This window comes from Bombina bombina, chromosome 2 (assembly GCF_027579735.1).
Source record: "Bombina bombina isolate aBomBom1 chromosome 2, aBomBom1.pri, whole genome shotgun sequence".
Taxonomy (NCBI): Eukaryota; Metazoa; Chordata; class Amphibia; order Anura; family Bombinatoridae; genus Bombina; species Bombina bombina.
The window spans coordinates 586779983-586800185 of NC_069500.1; the positions used below are offsets into that span (position 1 = coordinate 586779983).

Sequence of the window (20203 nt, forward strand, 5' to 3'; positions counted from 1 at the left end):
GCGCAAACGATGGGGGAGAGAACGCAAAAGAGGGGGAGAAAGAGAGCACAAAAGAGAGGGGGGAAGAGCGCAAAAAAGAGAGGGGGAGAGAGAGCGCAAAAGAGAGGGGAGAGAGCACAAAAGAGAGGGGAGAGAGCACAAAAGAGAGGGGAAGAGAGAGAGCGCAAAAGAGAGGGGGAGAGAGCGCAAAAGAGATGGGGGAGAGAGAGAGTGCAAAAGAGATGGGGAGAGAGAGTGCAAAAGAGGGGGGGAGAGAGAGCGCAAAAGAGATGGGGAGAGAGAGCGCAAAAGAGAGGGGGGAGAGAGCTCAAAAGAGAGGGGGGAGAGAGCTCAAAAGAGAGGGGGGAGAGGGAGAGCTCAAAAGAGAGGGGGAGAGAGAAAGCAAAAGAGAGGGGGGAGAGAGAGAGCACAAAAGAGGGGGGAGAGAGAGAGCGCAAAAGAGAGGGGGGAGAGAGAGTGCAAAAGAGAGGGGGGAGAGAGCGCAAAAGAGAGGGGGGGAGAGAGAGCGCAAAAGAGAGGGGGAGAGAGAGCTCAAAATAGATGGGGGAGAGAGAGAGCGCGGGGGAGAGAGAGAGCGCAAAAGAGAGGGGGAGAGAGAGCGCAAAAGAGAGGGGGAGAGAGTGCAAAAGAGAGGGGGAGAGAGAGAGCTCAAAAGAGAGGGGGGAGAGAGCTCAAAAGAGAGGGGGAGAGAGAGAGCAAAAGAGAGGGGGGAGAGAGAGAGAGCGCAAAAGAGAGGGGGAGATAGAGAGCTCAAAAGAGTGGGGGAGAGAGAGAGCAAAAGAGAGGGGGAGGGAGAGAGCGCAAGGGGTGGGACCGCTGTACTGCAAAAAATGGCCCGTGTGAACGGGCTTTAGGACTAGTATTATATATTATTGCAGTGTTTTGTTTGCTTATAATTTTTATACTCTGAGTGTTTAGTGTAAAACTTCTCTATGCAATCAGACTTTTGTGTAGCTTTTAAAAGTATATATTTTGTTATATATTGTATCCTTGCTCATTTTCTGCATAAAGAGCAAGGGCTCAAAAGCAGCAACCAATGATTTGTACAATGAGTCGATTGATTTAAATTCAATCAGCGAGTTCTATGTTCTGTTAGCATTAAAAGGTTATTTTAATTGCTTGACTTCTATAATGCATTATATTTGTTCGAAATTAGTTGTATATATTTATAAATATTTTTTCCATTGGAAAACAACAGTAACAAATCCAAATCCAATATTCGGATGAAATGAATGCCCACATGAACAAAACTCATTTTTCGCCTGTGCACACCTCTATTATAGATTAGTTTAGTATCTGTAAAAGGTTCCCATAGGGTACTACAATTTATTTTAGTTAAAAATAGTCCCCCATATAGCCTCACTCACCCTACCTGTCCCACTCACCAGTGTCTTTTTTATTTTTTATGTAGCCTTGACATGTTTTGAGTGGAGTCAGCATGAGTGAGTGCCTTCTGCAGACTATATGTGAGACTATTTTAAGCTAAAATAAATGTTGGTACCTTATGCACTGAACTAATCAATGATATTCGAACAGTGACTTGCTAAAGGAGCATGTGAAGTAAAAGGACCATTAAATATAGTAGGATTAAATAATCAACAAATGAATAATGAAAAAACAATGTACTATCACCATGTATGAAGTAGCTCCAGAGCTCTGGTTCGCACAGGTGAACCTGTTTCCCGCAATGTAAGTAGCAGCTGCTTCTTTCACTCTTTGACACCTCTAAAGTAGTGAAGAGAAATTACTCCGAACTCGCAAATTGCTTGCACGAGAGAATGGGCGGGCATTAAACACTCATCAGAATGTGTAATGATGCATACTGCTTATACATGGGGCCCAAAGTCTGGATTTAAAATGAGCAATAAATTAATTTTCAAATTTAGTAAAATTTTTGTTTTCCTGTATCATGGGACAGCCATTAGCCAATGAGAAAATATTTATACATACTGTATATACTGTTAATCATGCACATGCTCATTAGGAGCTGGTGCCTCAAAAAGTATGCAAATAAAATGATTGTCCATATTTTGATAATGGAAGTGAACTGGTAACATTGTTTTCAAAATTGCAACCTCTGTCTGAATCATGAAAGTTTTATTTCGACTTTAGTGTTTCCCGAAAGGTTAGAATACTGCTGTTAATTTGTCTCCATGCAAGGTAAAGAGGGTGTTAGAAAACTAATAAAAAAATTAATAAATGTATGAAAGCCTGATCTGCATTTCTCTTCATTGCCCTTAGCAATCGTATAAGACAGCATGTAAAATAGTCTGATATCTCATGTCTTGCTCTAGAATACAAGGGTTAACCTGAGATATGTGTCTTATTCTGTTAAAGAAAGGCTTTATTTAGATATGAAATATTGCATTGGTTGTTTTTCAACAAAAAATTTTTGTTCATATTTTGCCTCACTATTTTGTGATAAATCACATGTGCATTACCAGCCCACAAACCTATATCTGTAGAAAAAAAAGCTTATTTCCAGTACTATTTCTGAACACCTAATCTGGGCAGCAAACTGTACACAGAATGATAGAGTGTATTGAAAACCTGTATCAGTTAACCCTTCTGGAACAATGCCCCATACTGAATACTGTAGGTGTCTAGGCCAAGGAAAAATGATTGTATCAGCAACTGGTTAAAGGAGAGTAAATTCTGACGAAGTGCTAGATTACAAGTGGCGTGCTAATGTTAGTGTGGGCGATATTAAAATATTGCACCCGTGTTAACTTGGGAGTGTATTAAAAGCTGAAAGTAAACACGACCGCACAAGCGCAAACTAAATTTGCACTTGTCAGGTTAGCGCCACTATGGACCTTGCGTAAAGGATTAGGGCTAAAAAAAGTTCCATTAAACACAACATAAATAACCTTGCGTAAAGGATTAGGGCTAAAAAAAAGTTCCATTAAACACAACATAAATACACTTAAATAAAGTGTTACACTTATTTATACAATATGTAATAAATTATTAATATAAATATTAAAAAAGTTATAAGGGCTAAAAGGTATATGGTATACATATGTATATATATTTTGGACCCCTTTCCATTCAAATACCTGAAAATATTCTTCATATAGGTGTCAGGGGTTTTCCCCTGCTTTGTTTGGCATGTGCTGCTGGCAGCCATTTTACTCACCTCTCTTGCTGAGTCTGGTGCAGAGTGTGTGATGCTGCTTATTTCCTGCACGCCCTCTTATGGCCAGACTGGTGTACATTATCCGTGTGAGACAGGTTGCAGTCTCAGAATTGTGATGTCATCACTTATTATTTAAAGGTCCTCTGTTCAGTATGCTTTGCCCTTGCGTTGTCTCAGACCTGTTTGTGAGTTCCAGTTCCTGTGTATTACCTGGCTGTCTGACGTCCCTCCTGGTTCCTGATCTCTGGCTTGTTCCTGACTCTGTTGTTCTCCTTGTTCCTGATTACGGCTCATCTGACTACTCGCTTTGGCTCCTGACTCGGCTCGTCTGACTATTCGCTTTGGCTCCTGACTCGGCTCGTCTGACTACCAGCTCTGGCTTTGACTCCTGGCTTGTTGTTTGACTTGTGGACTTTTTATTATTTTTTGTTATTAATAAAGGTGTGATTATTTTTGCACTTCTCGTCTCAGTCTGATTCCTGGCACCCTGACATTATGCAAGGGCCATGAATCCTGATGGTGCTAATAATCCACCTTTACCTACCATCATTTCCAGGATGGATGAACAGATCACCGCTTGGATCAATTTGCACTAGCCCTGAAAACCCTGCTGACTCGCACTGCACATTTGGACCAAAGTGTCCTGCTCCTGGCTGTTCCTGTTTCTGCTGCTGCACCTAGTCCTATCAGGAGCATGTCCGGTTCTGCACCTTTACCTCAGCGATATGGAGGTGATCCTATTCAATGCAAAGGGTTTTTGAACCAGGTGGGCATTTACTTTGAGATGTTACCTCAGGCATTTCCTTCTGACAGAGCTAAGGTAGGATTTATCATCTCGTTACTCACTGACACAGCTCTTGCCTGGGCTAATCCCTTGAGGGAGATTAATAAACCTGTGATTTTAAATGACCCTGAATTTGTGGCATCCTTTTGAAGGGTATTTGATGTTCCGGCTCGCTCCTCCTCTGCTGCTAAATGACTCATGTCCATTCAGCAAGGTACAAGATCTGTTGCTCAGTATGCCATTGAGTTCCGTATGCTTGCCGCAGAGGTAGGTTGGAACAATGAAGTCCTTGTTGCCGCCTTCTTTCATGGGCTCTCTGATGCGATTAAAGACGAATTTGATGCCAGAGATTTACCAGAGGATCTCTAGGCACTGGTGTCTTTTTGATCCTAATTGACATCAAACTCAGAGAGAGGCCCTCTTTCAAGGAGAGCTTGCGGATGCCTCCTGTTCCGTTGTCTCCTATGTGTTAATTTCCACCCATGCCTCTCTCTCCTCCCATGCCTCCTGGTCCAGAGTCACCAGGTACTGCTGAGCCGATGCAGTTGGGATTCACGCATCTCTCCACGGCGGAGAGGGCCTTTAGGAGGAGGGAGGGGCTCTGCCTCTATTGTGGGTTACAGGGCCACCTTTTAAAGTCTTGTCCTACACGACCGGGAAACACTCACACCTAAGGTCCTGTCGGGGGTAGACCTTGGGTGGTTTATCCTCGTCCCTGGAACCGCTAAAGGAGAAACCTTTGGTCACAATTTTCCTTTCCTGGGTGGACTCATCCATAGTCACCCAGGCTCTTGTTGACTCCGGTGCTGCGGGCTATTTCATTGACAGTGCTTTTGTATCAAAGCACTCCATTCCTATTTTGACTTGGTCTGTTCTGCTTGCTATTGAGGCCATTGATGGCAGGCCCCTTCAACCCTCACTCGTTACTCATGAAACCGCTCCATTATCCATGGCTGTGGGGGCTCACCATTTTGAAACCCTCCAGTTCCAGGTGATAAACTCTCTGCATTTTCCAGTTGTTCTGGGTTATCCCTGGCTCCAAAAGCACAATCCCAGTCTCGACTGGCACAGGTCTGAAATTTTGTCATGGTCTCCACAATGTATTTCCACTTGTCTTCAGAAACCAGTTAAAGTCTTGTGCACTTCTTCAGTATCTCAATTGCCAGAGGAGTACCGAGAGTTCCTAGATGTTTTTGGCAAGGTGCGTGCCAGTACGTTGCCTCCTCACCGGTCTTACAATTGTGCCAAAGACCTGCAACCTGGAGTCATTCCTCCTCGGGCCGGGTTTACCCTCTGTTGCAGAGAATTGTGCTATGGAGGAGTATGTTACTGATGCTCTGTCGCAGGGGATCATCTGCAAATCCTGCTCTCCTGCAGGAGCTGGCTTCTTCTTTGTGAAGAAAAAGGGTGGAGAGTTAAGACCATGCATCGATTATAGGGGTCTTAATCGTCTTACCATTAAGAATGCTTACCCTATTCCGCTAATTACGGAACTCTTTGACCGCTTCAAGTGAGCTACGGTCTTTATAAACTTGATATGAGAGGAGCGTACAATCTCGTTAGGATCAAGGAGGGCCAGGAATGGAAAACAGAATTTAACACCAGGAGTGGGCATTATGAATATTTTGTAATGCCCTTTGGCCTTTGTAATGCTCCTGCTGTTTTCCAGGAATTTATTAATGATGTCCTATGAGATATGTTGCAACAGTGTGTTGTGGTGTACTTAGACAACATCCTCATACACTCCCCCACACTTGAGGCTCATCGTTCTGATGTTACATGAGTTCTTCAGAGACTACGTGAGAATGGCCTGTTTTGTAAACTCGAGAAATGTGAGTTCCATCAGACTCAAGTAACCTTTCTAGGTTATGTTATCTCCATTGCAGGGTTCTTCATGGATCCTGACAAGTTGTCTGCAGTTCTGCAGTGGCCTCGCCAAATTGGTCTTCGGTCTATTCAACGTTTTTTGGGGTTCACCAATTACTATAGAAAGTTTATTAAAAACTTTTGTTCCTTGGTCAAACCTATCGCAGACATGACCCGTAAAGAGAATGATCCACTCCATTGGTCACCTACTGCCATTAAGGCCTTTGATAGTCTTAAGTCTGCCTTTGCTGCCACTCCAGTTCTGGCTCATCCTAATCCTTTCCTGCCTTTCATTCTTGAGGTCGATGCATCTGAGACTGGAGTAGGTGCCCTCTTGTCTCAACGTCCTACGCCTGACGGTTCCTTGCATCCGTGCAGTTTCTTCTCTAAGAAATTGTCTCCAGCGGAGTGCAATTATGAAATTGGTGACAGGGAATTACTGGCCATAATTTTGGCACTTAAGGAATGGAGGCACCTTCTCGAGGGTACTAGCGTACCAGTGCTCATTCTTACTGACCACAAGAATTTAACTTATCTTTCTGAAGCAAAACGTTTTTCGCCCGACAGGCCAGATGGGCGCTATTTTCTTCTCAGTTTAATTATGTTGTCACCTACCTGCCTGGTAGTAAGAATGTTAGGGCTGATGCCCTCTCTCAACAATTTTCGCCTCTGTCCAAGGAGGAGTCTCTACCTACTTCAGTTATACCTCCTGACCATATTTTGGCTACCATGCATACTTATTAGACTTCTCCCTTGGGGGAGGAGATCCTGGCTGCACAAACCAATGCACCTCCTGAGAAACCTAGTGGTAAGTGTTTTGTTCCTGAGAATCTTCGAACTAAACTTTTGTACACTTACCACTATCCTAAAGCTGCAAGTCACCCAGGCAAGAACCAAATGATTTGGTCTGTCACTCGAAAATTCTGGTGGCCAGGTCTTTGTTCTGATGTTGCTGCGTATGTTGCCTCCTGCTCAGTTTGTGCACAAAATAAGACTCCTCAATGTCTTCCTGTGGGTCTTCTTCAACCTATTGCTAATGGTGAGCATCCTTGGACACATCTTTCCATGGACTTCATTGTTGAGCTCCCTGTTTCCAATGGCAATACTGTTATCCTTATGGTGGTTGACTGTTTTTCTAAAATGTCACATTGCATTCCCTTGAAGAAGCTGCCTACCGCTCAGGAGCTTGCTTCAATTTTTGCCTGGGAGATCTTCCGTTTACATGGGTTCCCCAAGGAGATAGTGTCAGACATGGGTAGCCAGTTTGTCTCCAGATTTTGGCATTCCTTTTGTGCTCAAATGGGGATCCAGCTTTCCTTCTCCTTGGCATATCACCCTCAATCCAATGGGGCTGCGGAACGGTCTAATCAAGCTCTGGAACAGTTCCTTCATTGCTATGTCTCAGATCACCACAATAATTGGTCTGAACTGTTACCTTGGGCAGAGTTTGCTTGTAATAGTGCTATTAATGCTTCCTACCAGTTATCCCCGTTCATGGCGAATTATGGGTTTCAACCATCCTTGTTGCCCGATTCATTCATGTCTCAGGGTATTCCAGCTTTGGAGGAGCATCTCCAGCAACTCTGTTCCACGTGGGTGCATATTCAGGATTGCATTCATCATTCTATGCAGCGCCAAAAGTTTGAGGCTGATCGTAGGCATCTGTCCGCGCCTTCCTACCAGGTTGGTGAGAGGGTTTGGCTGTCCTCCCGCAACTTGAACCTTTGTATGCCTTCCAATAAACTGGCTCCCTGTTATGTTGGTCCTTTTCGAATACTCTGATGGGTCAATCCTGTGGCCGACACTCTTGTCCTTCCTCCTGCAATACGCATCTCCAATGTTTTTCATGTCTCCCTCTTGAAACCATTGGTTTGTAATCGGTGTACCACTGTGTTGCCTCGTCCCCATCCTATCTCTGTTGACAACCATGAAGAATATGAGGTCAGCAGCATTATTGACTCTCGTATGTCCAGGGGCCGCGTACAGTATTTGGGTCACTGGAGGGGCTACGGTCCGGAGGAGCGTTCATAGGTTCCCTCCTTTGATGTTCATACTCCTGCCCTCCTCCATGCCTTCCATGCCCATTTCCCCAATAAGCCTTTTGTCCTCCGGTGGGGGAGGGGTCATTGAGGGGAGGGTACTGTCAGGGTTTTTTCCTGCACGCCCTCTTATGGCCAGACTGGTGTACATCATCTGTGTGAGACAGGTTGCAGTCTCAGAATTGTGATGTCATCACTTATTATTTAAAGGTCCTCTGTTCAGTATGCTTTGCCCTTGCATTGTCTCAGACCTGTTTGTGAATTCCAGTTCCTGTGTATTACCTGGCTGTCTGACGTCCCTCCTGGTTCCTGATCTCTGGCTTGTTCGCTTTGGCTCCTTAATCAGCTTGTCTGACTACCAGCTCTGGCTTTGACTCCTGGCTTGTTGACTTTCTATTATTTTTTGTTATTAATAAAGGTGTGATTATTTTTGCACTTATCATTTCAGTCTGATTCCTGGCACCCTGACAACAGGGAAAAAATGTCTATGTGTTTTTAAATAGATATTCCTTTATAAATATCTGTATATACATACACATATATATATATATATATATATATATATATATATATATATATATATATATATATATTATTAATAAAATATATATATATATATATATATATATATATATAAATATAAATATATATATATATATATATATATATATATATATCTACAGTTGTGCTCATAAGTTTACATACCCTGGCAGAATTTATGATTTCTTGGCCATTTTTCAGAGAATATGAATGACAACACAAAAACCTTTCTTTCACTCATGGTTAGTGTTTGGCTGAAGCCATTTATTATCAATCAATTGTGTTTACTCTTTTTAAATCATAATGACAACAGAAACTACCCAAATGACCCTGATCAAAAGTTTACATACCCTGGTGATTTTGGCCTGATAACATGCACACAAGTTGACACAAACGGGTTTGAATGGCTATTAAAGGTAACTATCCTCACCTGTGATCTGTTTGCTTGTAATTAGTGTGTGTGTATAAAAGGTCAATAAGTTTCTGGACTCCAGACAGACCCTTGCATCTTTCATCCAGTGCTGCACTGACGTTTTTGGATTCTGAGTCATGGGAAAAGCAAAAGAATTGTCAATGGATCTGCGGAAAAGGTAGTTGAACTGTATAAAACAGGAAAGGGATATTAAAAGATATCCAAGGAATTGAGAACGCCAATCAGCAGTGTTCAAACTCTAATCAAGAAGTGGATAATGAGGGGTTCTGTTAAAACCAAACCACGGTCAGGTAGACCAACTAAAATTTCAGCCACAACTGCCAGGAAAATTGTTCACGATGCAAAGAAAAACCCACAAATAACTTCTGGTGAAATACAGGACTCTCTGAGAACATGTGGTGTGGCTGTTTCAAGATGCACAATAAGGAGGCACTTGAAGAAAGATGGGCTGCATGGTCGAGTTGCCTGAAGAAAGCCATTACTACGCAAATGCCACAAAGTGTCCCGCTTACAATACGCCAAACAGCACAGAGACAAGCCTCAAACCTTCTGGCACAAAGTCATTTGGAGTGATGAGACCAAAATTGAGCTTTTTGGCCACAACCATAAACGCTACATTTGGAGAGGAGTCAAGGCCTATGATGAAAGGTACACCATTCCTACTGTAAAACACGGAGGTGGATCGCTGATGTTTTGGGGATGTGTGAGCTACAAAGGCATAGGGAATTTGGTCAGAATTGAATGCAGTATGTTATCAAAAAATACTGGAGGAAAATTTGCATTCATCAGCCCGGAACCTGCACATGGGACGTACTTGGACATTCCAACATGACAATGATCCTAAACACAAGGCCAAGTCGACCAGTCATTGGCTACAGCAGAATAAAGTGAAGGTTCTGGAGTGGCCATCTCAGTCTCCTGACCTCAATATCATTGAGCCACTCTGGTGAGATCTCAAACGTGCAGTTCATGCAAGACAGACCAAGAATTTACAGGAACTGGAGGCTTTTTGCCAGAAAGAATGGGCAGCTTTACCATCTGAGAAGATAAAGAGCCTCATCCACAAATACACGGTATTAAGAACTAGGGTATGTAAAATTTTGATCAGGGTCATTTGGGTAGTTTCTGTTGTCATTATGATTTAAAAAGAGTAAACACAGTTGATTGATAATAAATGGCTTCAGCCAAACACTAACCATGAGTGAAAGAAAAGTTTTTGTGTTTTCATTCATATTCTCTGAAAAATGGCCAAGAAATCATAAATTCTGCCAGGGTATGTAAACTTATGAGCACAACTGTATATATATATATATATATATATATATATATATATATATATATATATATATATATATATATATACTGTATATACACAAGTCCCAGAAGAGCCCAGCACACTTCAGCAGTCAACAGCCATCGGGTGCAATTCAAAGTAATAATAGGAAGTCCAAATAGGAAAGCACTCACCGGATTTAGGTTAAAAAATTCTTACTTTATTAGCATGAACGTTTTCGGGGTCTCCCCGGTCCTTAGATACATATACAGATACATACAGATTTATGTATCTGAGGACGGGGGAGACCCCGAAAACGTTCATGCTAATAAAGTAAGACGTTTTTAACCTAAATCCGGTGAGTGCTTTCCTATTTGGACTTTATTTATATATATATATATATATATATATATATATATATATATACATATCTCTTAGATGTGCACTCTCACTCCATATAACAGCTGCCAGGGAGCTAGTGAAATCAATAGATGTGAACAAAAAAACTTGCACGTTCTGGTCCTTTTCCAAACAAGTAAAGAGGTTACTGTGATTCTGTGAATAGTGACGTTTCGGGGGGAAAAAAGGTCTGAGGAAGGGGATATTTTGTACCCGAAACATCACTTTTTACTTGTTTGGAAAAGGACCAGAGAGTGAGTGTAAGTTTTTTGTTCACATATATATATATATATATATATATATATATATATATATATATATATATATATAGTTAGCGTGCTTTGACTTTGTAATTTACTGCACCAAGAAAAGGTTTAACAATAATCATGACAACTCTGATCTAATTTTCAGCTTCTAACAACCTCTTTAGAATAACTGCGCCAATAGGGTCACACAAGATGTCCTAATGCCATTGCAGCCAATCAGAAAAAAACAGGATTTAACATGTTTTTGAATGTCTTGGAAGAAAAAGTTAAACTATTATGCTTACGATGGTACAATAAAAAATGTACTTCTTTTATCAAATTTCCTTTTTTTATATTGGTATCTTTTGTTTAAACTTCACTCTTTTCCATGAGAACATACATAAGAAGGCTCAGGAGCGCGCACATGTCTTGAGCACTATATGCCAGCTGTGTTGAACAATGTTATACACATTGTGCTCAAGGGATGTGCATGCTCCTAAGCCTACTTACGTATTCTCTCATGTAAAGGAGAAATATGTTTCAATAAAGTAGCAAAAAAAGAGAGGTAATTGGATAATAGAAGTCAATATGAAAGGTTAAATTCCTAGCTGAGTCAGGAAAGTTTAATTTTGACTTTCATGTCCCTCAAATTGTCAGCATGGTTTTTTGGCATTAACAAAAAGGTTGAAATAATTAACACAAATCAGGAACTAAAAGGCGATTGCCAGAATGTTCATCACCCGCGGTAGCAATAGCCAGCCACTTGTAATGGCTGGTTATTTATCATGCGCCCGCAAACAGGCAAATTTGCTGTTTGCAGGAGCAGGATACATTAGAGCTCCACTTGTAATCTAGCCCTTAGTTTTTCTTTCCCAATACCCGAAAATAAATCCCCCGCAAAATCCAAACATGAATCTAAATACCTGATGTTCCTCAGTTATATGACACAAGCAATTTGTGTGGGTTAAATATCTCAAATGGAAGTACTTCTGATGGACTGGAATTGACTAAAACTATAATAATTGAAGCAATGTCAGAAAATCCCCATTCAGAATACTATTAAAAGGGGTATTTTATTTTAAGCTTTATACAATGTTTGAGCACAAAGCTGATAAAACGTTCTTGTTTTTTTCACAATATTATAATGTAAGAATGCAAAATGTAAAATTTGTTCTATTTGTTTTAGCTCAGGACAAGACTTATTGCGTCAAGTTGCAGGTCCCACCAACAGATCTATAACCTTATATAGCAGATATTTGCTATTTTTTATATGTATATATATATATATATATATATATTAATACATTGGGCTAGATTACAAGTGGCGTGGTATTTTATTTTTGAGATCGCAAAAACTCCTTTAGATTTAAGATGTTTGCTCTAGTCGGGTTGCGTTCATATTACAAGTTCCAAAAAAAAACTCATTTTGTGCAAGCAGTAACCCAAACAGCGCTAAAATCCTAACAAATTATCACGTGCATGTATTCCCCATAGAAATCAATACAGAAAAAAAGTAGAAAAAAACACTTGAATATTGCGCAAACACAATCTCATTTTCTCATTCTCTATAGAAGTCAATGAAGAAAAAACAACAACAACATAGCATTTTCACATTAGCAAATGTAAAATATGTGTAAATACATAGTTAAAATCTTTATTAAAAATGAATATTTCATAATTATATTTTATCATGTATTCATCTACTTAATGGAAAAGGGCCCTAATGCACTTTTATAAATGTCTATATGTGTGTATATACAGTATATATATTTATATTTATGTTTTTATACCTGTCAATACATATATACACATATAAATAAATTGATATATATGTACACATATATAGACATAAATATATATATATATATATATATATATATAAATACACATACATACATACAAATACATATTTAGCAATGTATATGTATGTATCTCAATGTTAAAGCCCTTTGCCTGCCTTATTTTCCCTAACACCTGAGATCTCATATCTTTGAGCCCTTATAAGTTTTTTGTGCAATATTTTTATAAAATCATTTTTATTAGACAGTGGTGTTATGAGTGTAACTGTACTTTGTAATGTATTTTGAAGTGTTTAGTGCAACTTTTTTGTTTCTGAGAACAGTTAACCACAGCTCTGAGATTGCGATAAGGATTGAAGCGTTAATGACGATTGCGCTATCACAATCGCGTTTTCGCTCACCTTGTAATATCAGCACAATTAAAAATGCTTGCAAAAGACTATATTGCTTGAGCAAAACCGTTTGCGCCTCACTTGTAATCTAGCGCATTATATTTAAATCTTTCGGCTAGATTACGAGTTTTGCGTTATGGCTCATAACGCTGCTTTTTTCACTACCTCTGGTATTACGAGTCTTGAAGGTATATCTGTACCACACACTTTTTTGACCGTAATGCAACATAACTACCGCACCTTTCAAAAAAATCCTTTTTCAATGGGACTTCCATAGCGCCGGTATTACGAGTTTGCGGTACAGCCCATAACTACAAGATCCCTACCGTAAACTGAAAGTCAGTAGTTATAGCTTTAATGTTACAAATCCGTAACATAGAACTCATAACTAAAGTGCTAAAAAGTACACTAACACCCATAAACTACCTATTAACCCCTAAACCGAGGCCCTCCCGCATCGCAAACACTAGAATAGAATTATTAACCATTAATCTGCCGCTCCCGACATAGCCGCCACTATAATAAACATATAAACCCCTAAACCGCCATACTCCCGCATCGCAAACACTAGTTAAATATTATTAACCCCTAATCTGCTGTCCCTAACATTGCTGCAACCTACATTACTGTTATTAACCCCTAATCTGCTGCCCCCAAATCGCTGCCACTATACTAAAGTTATAAACCCCTAAACCTAACCCTAAGTGTAACCCTAACACCCACCAACTTTAATATAATTAAAATAAATCTAAATAAAAAATACTATCATTAACTAAATAATTCTTATTTAAAACAAAACACTTACCTATAAAATAAACCCTAAGCTAGCTACAATATAACTAATAGTTACATTGTAGCTATCTTAGGTTTTATTTTTATTTCACAGGCACGTTTGTATTTATTTTAACTAGGTAGACTAGTTAGTAAATAGTTATTAACTATTTACTAACTACCTAGCTAAAATAAATACAAATTTACCTGTAAAATAAAACATAACCTGTCTTACACTAACACCTAACCTTACACTACAATTAAATAAATTACATTAATTAAATACAATTAACTAAATTACCAAAAAAACAAAACACTAAATTACACAAAATAAAAAAGAAATTATCAAATATTTAAACTAATTGTACCTAATCTAATTGCTCTATCAAAATAAAAGCCCCCCGAAAATAAAAAAAAAACCTAGCCTAAACTAAACTGCCAATAGCCCTTAAAAGGGCCTTTTGCAGGGCATTGCCCCAAAGAAATCAGCTCTTTTACCTGTAAAAACAAATACAAACAACCCCCCAACAGTAAAACCCACCACCCACACAACCAAACCCCCCAAATAAAATCCTATCTAAAAAGCCTAAGCTCCCCATTGCCCTGAAAAGGGCATTTGGATGGCCATTACCCTTAAAAGGGCATTTAGCTCTTTTTCAGCCCAAACCCTAAGCTAAAAATAAAACTCACCCAATAAACCCTTAAAAAAACCTAACACTAACCCCCGAAGATCCACTTACAGTTTTTGAAGACTGGACATCCATCATCAACGCAGCCGGGAGAAGTCTTCATCCAAGCGGCAAGAAGTCCTCAACGAAGCCGGGAGAAGTCTTCATCCAAGCGGCAAGAAGTGGTCCTCCAGGTGGGCAGTAGTCTTCATCCAGATGGCATCTTCTATCTTCATCCTTCTGATGCGGAGCGGCTCCATCTTCAAGACATCCGGCGTGGAGCATCCTCTTCATACGGTCCCAGCCGTACACTGAAGGTTCCTTTAAATGACGTCATCCAAGAAGGCGTCCCTTGAATTACGATTGGCTGATAGAATTCTATCAGCCAATCGGAATTAAAGGTGAAAAAATCCTATTGGCTGATGCAATCAGCCAATAGGATTGAGCTTCAATCCTATTGGCTGATCCAATTAGCCAATAGGATTGAACTCACATTCTATTGGCTGATTAGATTTTTTCCAATACAATTTTTTCACCTTTAATTCTGATTGGCTGATAGAATTCTATTAGCCAATCAGAATTTAAGGGATGCCATCTTGGATGATGTCATTTAAAGGAACCTTCAGTGTATGGCTGGGACCGTATGAAGAGGATGCTCTGCACCGGATGTCTTGAAGATGGAGCCGCTCCGCATCGGAAGGATGAAGATAGAAGTTGCCGTCTGGGTGAAGACTTCTGCCCGCCTAGAGGACCACTTCTTGCCGCTTGGATGAAGACTTCTCCCGACTTCGTTGAGGACTTCTTGCTGCTTGGATGAAGACTTCTCCCGGCTTCGTTGAGGATGGATGTTTGGTCTTCAAAATCTGTAAGTGGATCTTCGGGGGTTAGTATTAGGTTTTTTAAGGGTTTATTGGGTGGGTTTTATTTTTAGCTTAGGATTTGGACTGAAAAGAGCTAAATGCCCTTTTAAGGGCAATGCCCATCTAAATGCCCTTTTCAGAGCAATGGGGAGCTTAGGTTTTTTTAGATAGGATTATATTTGGGGGGGTTGGTTGTGTGGGTGGTGGGTTTTACTTTTGGGGGGTTGTTTGTATTTTTTTTACAGGTAAAATAGCTAATTTCTTTGGGGCAATGCCCCGCAAAGGCCCTTTTAAGGGCTATTGGCAGTTTAGTTTAGGCTAGGGTTTTTTTTTATTTTGGGGGACTTTTTTATTTTGATAGGGCTATTAGATTAGGTGTAATTAGTTTAAATATTTGATCATTTCTTTTTTATTTTGTGTAATTTAGTGTTTTCGTTTTTTTTTGTAATTTAGTTAATTGTATTTAATTAATGTAATTTATTTAATTGTACTGTAAGGTTAGGTGTTAGTGTAAGACAGGTTAGGTTTTATTTTACAGGTAAACTTGTATTTATTTTAGCTAGGTAGCTAGTAAATAGTTAATAACTATTTACTAACTAGTCTACCTAGTTAAAATAAATACAAACTTGCCTGTGAAATAAAAATAAAACATAAGATAGATTCAATGTAACTATTAGTTATATTGTAGCTAACAAGGTTTATTTTACAGGTAAGTTTTTATTTAGTTTTAAATAGGAATTATTTAGGTATTAATTGTAATTTTTATTTAGATTTATTTTAATTTTGTTAAAGTTAGTGGGTGTTAGGGTTAGGGTTAGATTTAGGGTTAGGTTTAGGGGTTAACAACTTTAGTATAGTGGCGGCGACATTGGGGGCGGAAGATTAGGGGTTAATAAGTGTATGTAGGTGGCTGTGATGTTAGGGGCGGCAGATTAGGGGTTAATAAGTATAATGTAGGTGTCGGCGATGTCGGGGGCGGCAGATTAGGGGTTAATATGTGTAATGTAGGTGTCTGCGATGTTGGGGGCGGCAGATTAGGGGTGTTTAGACTCTGGTTTTATGTTAGGGTGTTAGGTGTAAACATACATTTTCTTGCCCCATAGGAGTCAATGGGGCTGCGTTACGGAGCTTTACGCTCCTTTATTGCAGGTGTTAGGCTTTTTTTTAGCCGGCTCTCCCCATTGATGTCTATGGGGAAATCGTGCACGAGCACGTAAAACCAGCTCAAAGTAGCGCTGGTATTTGAGTGCAGTATGGAGCTCAATGGAGCTCAACGCTGCTATATTGCCTGCTAATGCTGGGTTTTTGAAAACCTGTAATAGCAGCGCTATAGGGAGGTGAGCAGTGGAAATAATATTAAAGGGATATTAAAAATGACATGCTTTAATTTGTAATCCCAAAAAGGGGTTTAACACATCAGTTAAGTCTTGCTTGGGCACCTTAAGAATTGGCCCTGCAGAGCAGGGAATCACCAGTGGATCAATCAGGAATGGCAATTACACGTACCCACCAATCACTAGCAGTTTCCTCCTCAGAACAAGCAATGCTTGAGGCTCCAAGTGAGACTTTACCTTAAGGCTCTCCAGAAACAGGAGTTAAGAAGCAGAGGTCCTAAGACGGCTGCTCCTTAACTCGTACGCCTCCTCTGAGGCGGCGGAGATAAATCCTGCCCGATCACATGCGATCGGGTTGATTGACACCCGACTGGCTGCAAATTTGCAGGGTGCGGCATTGCACAAGCAGTTCACCAGAACTGCTTGTGCAATGATAAATGCTGACAGTGTATGCTGTCGGCATTTATCGATGTGCCGCACTTTGTTAAATCAGCCCCGTAGGTGTAGTTTCCATTGCTGTTGTAAACTGTGGAACCTAGTAGGATAATAAAACATCCCCATAGACTTTACCAGAGACATTTGTTGTTACCAACACTTTAGGATGAGTAATGCAAAAATGACACAATCTAGCAAATACGAGCGAGCCATTTCTTGCATCAGAATGTATTTTTATTTTTTTATGTAATTCTTCTATTCTTTTTACTCACATAAAATACAGCAGTAAATAAAGCATAATAATGCATTTTAGTAGCATTTCCCTTTGTATCTTCAGTAAAACACACATGTTCCATCCCCCCACATTATACTTAAAGGGACAGTATACTGTAAAATTGATGTTTACAATTACTTTTTTACCAGCTGCAGAATATAAAATGTATGAGATTTGCTTTTTAATACTTATTTGTGTATATGAATTAGCTGATTTTGTGTTTTGAAGCCACAACCTAATAAAATGGGTTGAGCTTGTAGGTATAATCAGATCTCATTACTTTATCACATTGTGTACATATACACGCTTCTTTATCTTATATCTGTCCATAAACCAATCACCAATACTTGGAGAGAACAATGAAAAATTAACATTTTATTACCTCATCTCTTTTATAACCCACTGGGAGTGTAATTTCTTCTACTGACTGTGTTAACACAGCTTGGCCTAAAGGCCAAAAACTGTCAGGATGGGTGGAGATACCACAGGCTACATAAACTATTTCAAATGCCAATATAAGGGTAATGGAAAAACTTGTAAATAATTTAATACACTCCAGCAGGTAAAGTGGATCATTGGGAACAAATTAAAGGGGAAACAATGTTTGAGTAAACTGTCCCTTTAAGCCTTGAACAGGTCAGACCACCTATGTATTATAAAGATTAGTGCGTATTGTGTTTAGGAAGTAGTAGGAAGCACAACATACTTAAAGGGCCATGATACCCAAATGTTGATACACTTGAAAGTGATGCAGCATAGCTGTAAAAAGCTGACTAGAAAATATCACCTGAACATCTCTATGTAAAAAGAAAGATATTTTACCTCAAACGTTCCTCAGTAGCCACATCCCATTGTTAAGGACTTCTAAGCAGCAAATAAGTATGTCTGTCCCGGGACAGCTAAGGGGCAAGCTTGCGTGCACACTCATCTTATTTCCCTATTCAGTTTAAGGAAGTTTATGAAATCTCATGAGTTAAGTGAAATCTCATGCGATCACAGTAAAAGAGTTCATGACCTCAGCACTGTTGATGCTGATTGGCTGCTGTTTATTTCTTTATTTTTTACCTGCAGATGGGCAGCAGCTGAGTATAAGTTTTTACACAGAACTTACTCTGCTGAGCTGAGGAGATTGTGAGGTAAAATATCTTCCTTTTTTACATAGAGATGCTCAGGTGATATTTTCCTGTCAGCTTTTTACAGTTATACTGCATCAGTTTCAAGTGATTAAGCATATGAGTATTATGTCCCTTTAAGTAAGGACAAAGAGCACTGTGTTTTAGAAAGATGTTTTGTTAAAAGAGAAAAGCGCCATTGACTGAAGATATCTCCATCATTGTGACAATGACATTTTGAGCAAAAAGGACATACAGACAGGAAAAGAAGGACAGTATAAAATGACAAAATGCTTAATTGGCCTAATAAGCAGGAAGGAAATAAAATGCTGTAAAGATATTATAAATTTTGACTTTTGTGAATTAGTTTAACATTTTAAAGAGATGACTAACTGAATAAAAATGAATCTCCTATATTAGTTAAGGGATACGAAACAAAAAAAATTTCTTTCATGGTTCAAATAGAGCATGTGATGTTATACAACTTTCTAATGTATTTCTATTATCAAATGTTCTTGGTTCTTTTAGGAACTTTTGTTGAAAAGCAACGACTTCTGCTTAGGAGCGGGACCATTTCTGGAGCACTATATGGCAGCAGTTTTGCAAGAATGTTATCCATTTGCAAAAGCACCAGATGGCAGAACTATTTCCTGCCATTTAGTGCTCCAGATGACTACCTAGGTATCTCTTCAACACAGAATATCATGGGAACCAAACAAACTTGATGTTTGGATTTCATATCCCTTTAAGTATGGTAGTATTAAAAGGGCTAGAAAGGTCAATATTGAAATGTACATGGGTGCATTTAAATTTTAAATAGAAGCATTTTTGCAATATATTTCTATTAGCACAACTGCTTCTAGTAAAAAATATTGCTGTTTTTCAGGTGCATACACACATTTACTGTGAGGTTCCATGCACCGGTATTCAAGCTCAAAGAGCTGGCAGTGGTGTCTATGGTGTCTGTGAAGACTTCATTTGTGTCATATAATTTGTGTCACTCTCTGAGAAGATATGGGGGCCCATTTATCAAGCTCCGAATGGAGCTTGTGGGCCCGTGTTTCTGGCGAGTCTTAAGACCACTGCTCCATAACCCTGTCCGCCTGCTCTGATGAGGTGGACAGGAATCACCGGAAATCAGGTCCGCAAGACCTTTGATAAATAGGCCCCATGGTGTTTAAATATTAGTGCACGGGTCCTCGCAGCATATGTGCATATGCCTCTGAAAAACAGTAATAAGCATTTTTGCTAATGGAAATATATTGCAAAAATGCTTCCATTTAAAACTGAAATAAACCTGTGCACGTTTCAATCTTGACCTTTTTATAATTTTAAATGACCCTGCAACAATGCTACACAACGTTTACCTAGATCAGATCATAGGCATATTTAAATTTGTCTCTAATTCTCCACAGAAAAAAGTCCAGGAATGTGGAGGACTTTAATCTTCATTTCTAACAATATTATTTGCTATGCTGATGTAGAATCACTGTCCTATATGTGAAAAAAAAAAACAGCAGCATATTCAAATTTAGTAATGGTTTGAAACCCCCAAAGAAATGAAAGTGCTTTCTTTTGTTCGCTGTTTTCATCAAGTAACATTCCAAGCACAAGGTTCGAAAGAAAATGTTTATGGACTTGTCATCCTACTTTTAATGCATCAGATATAACCGAACAAACCAGGCCATTTGTTCTTTCACATACATGCAGATTCACACTTATTGTTAGATGAGAAAGAATAATCCAAATCAATACATGGGAGGATCTGTAGATTGTTATAGAACACTAGACCATGGACAAGATTCATTTACCCTTTCACTTGCCAATGAGCATCACTGTA

At 39.4% G+C, this 20203-nt stretch overlaps 1 protein-coding gene across 2 annotated transcripts in view; it reads right to left on the minus strand.

Annotated features, from left to right (window-relative positions):
• The window catches only part of PCSK5 (proprotein convertase subtilisin/kexin type 5), an 868299-nt gene that overhangs the window by 193746 nt on the left and 654350 nt on the right, over positions 1-20203 (minus strand). The window lies entirely within an intron of this gene.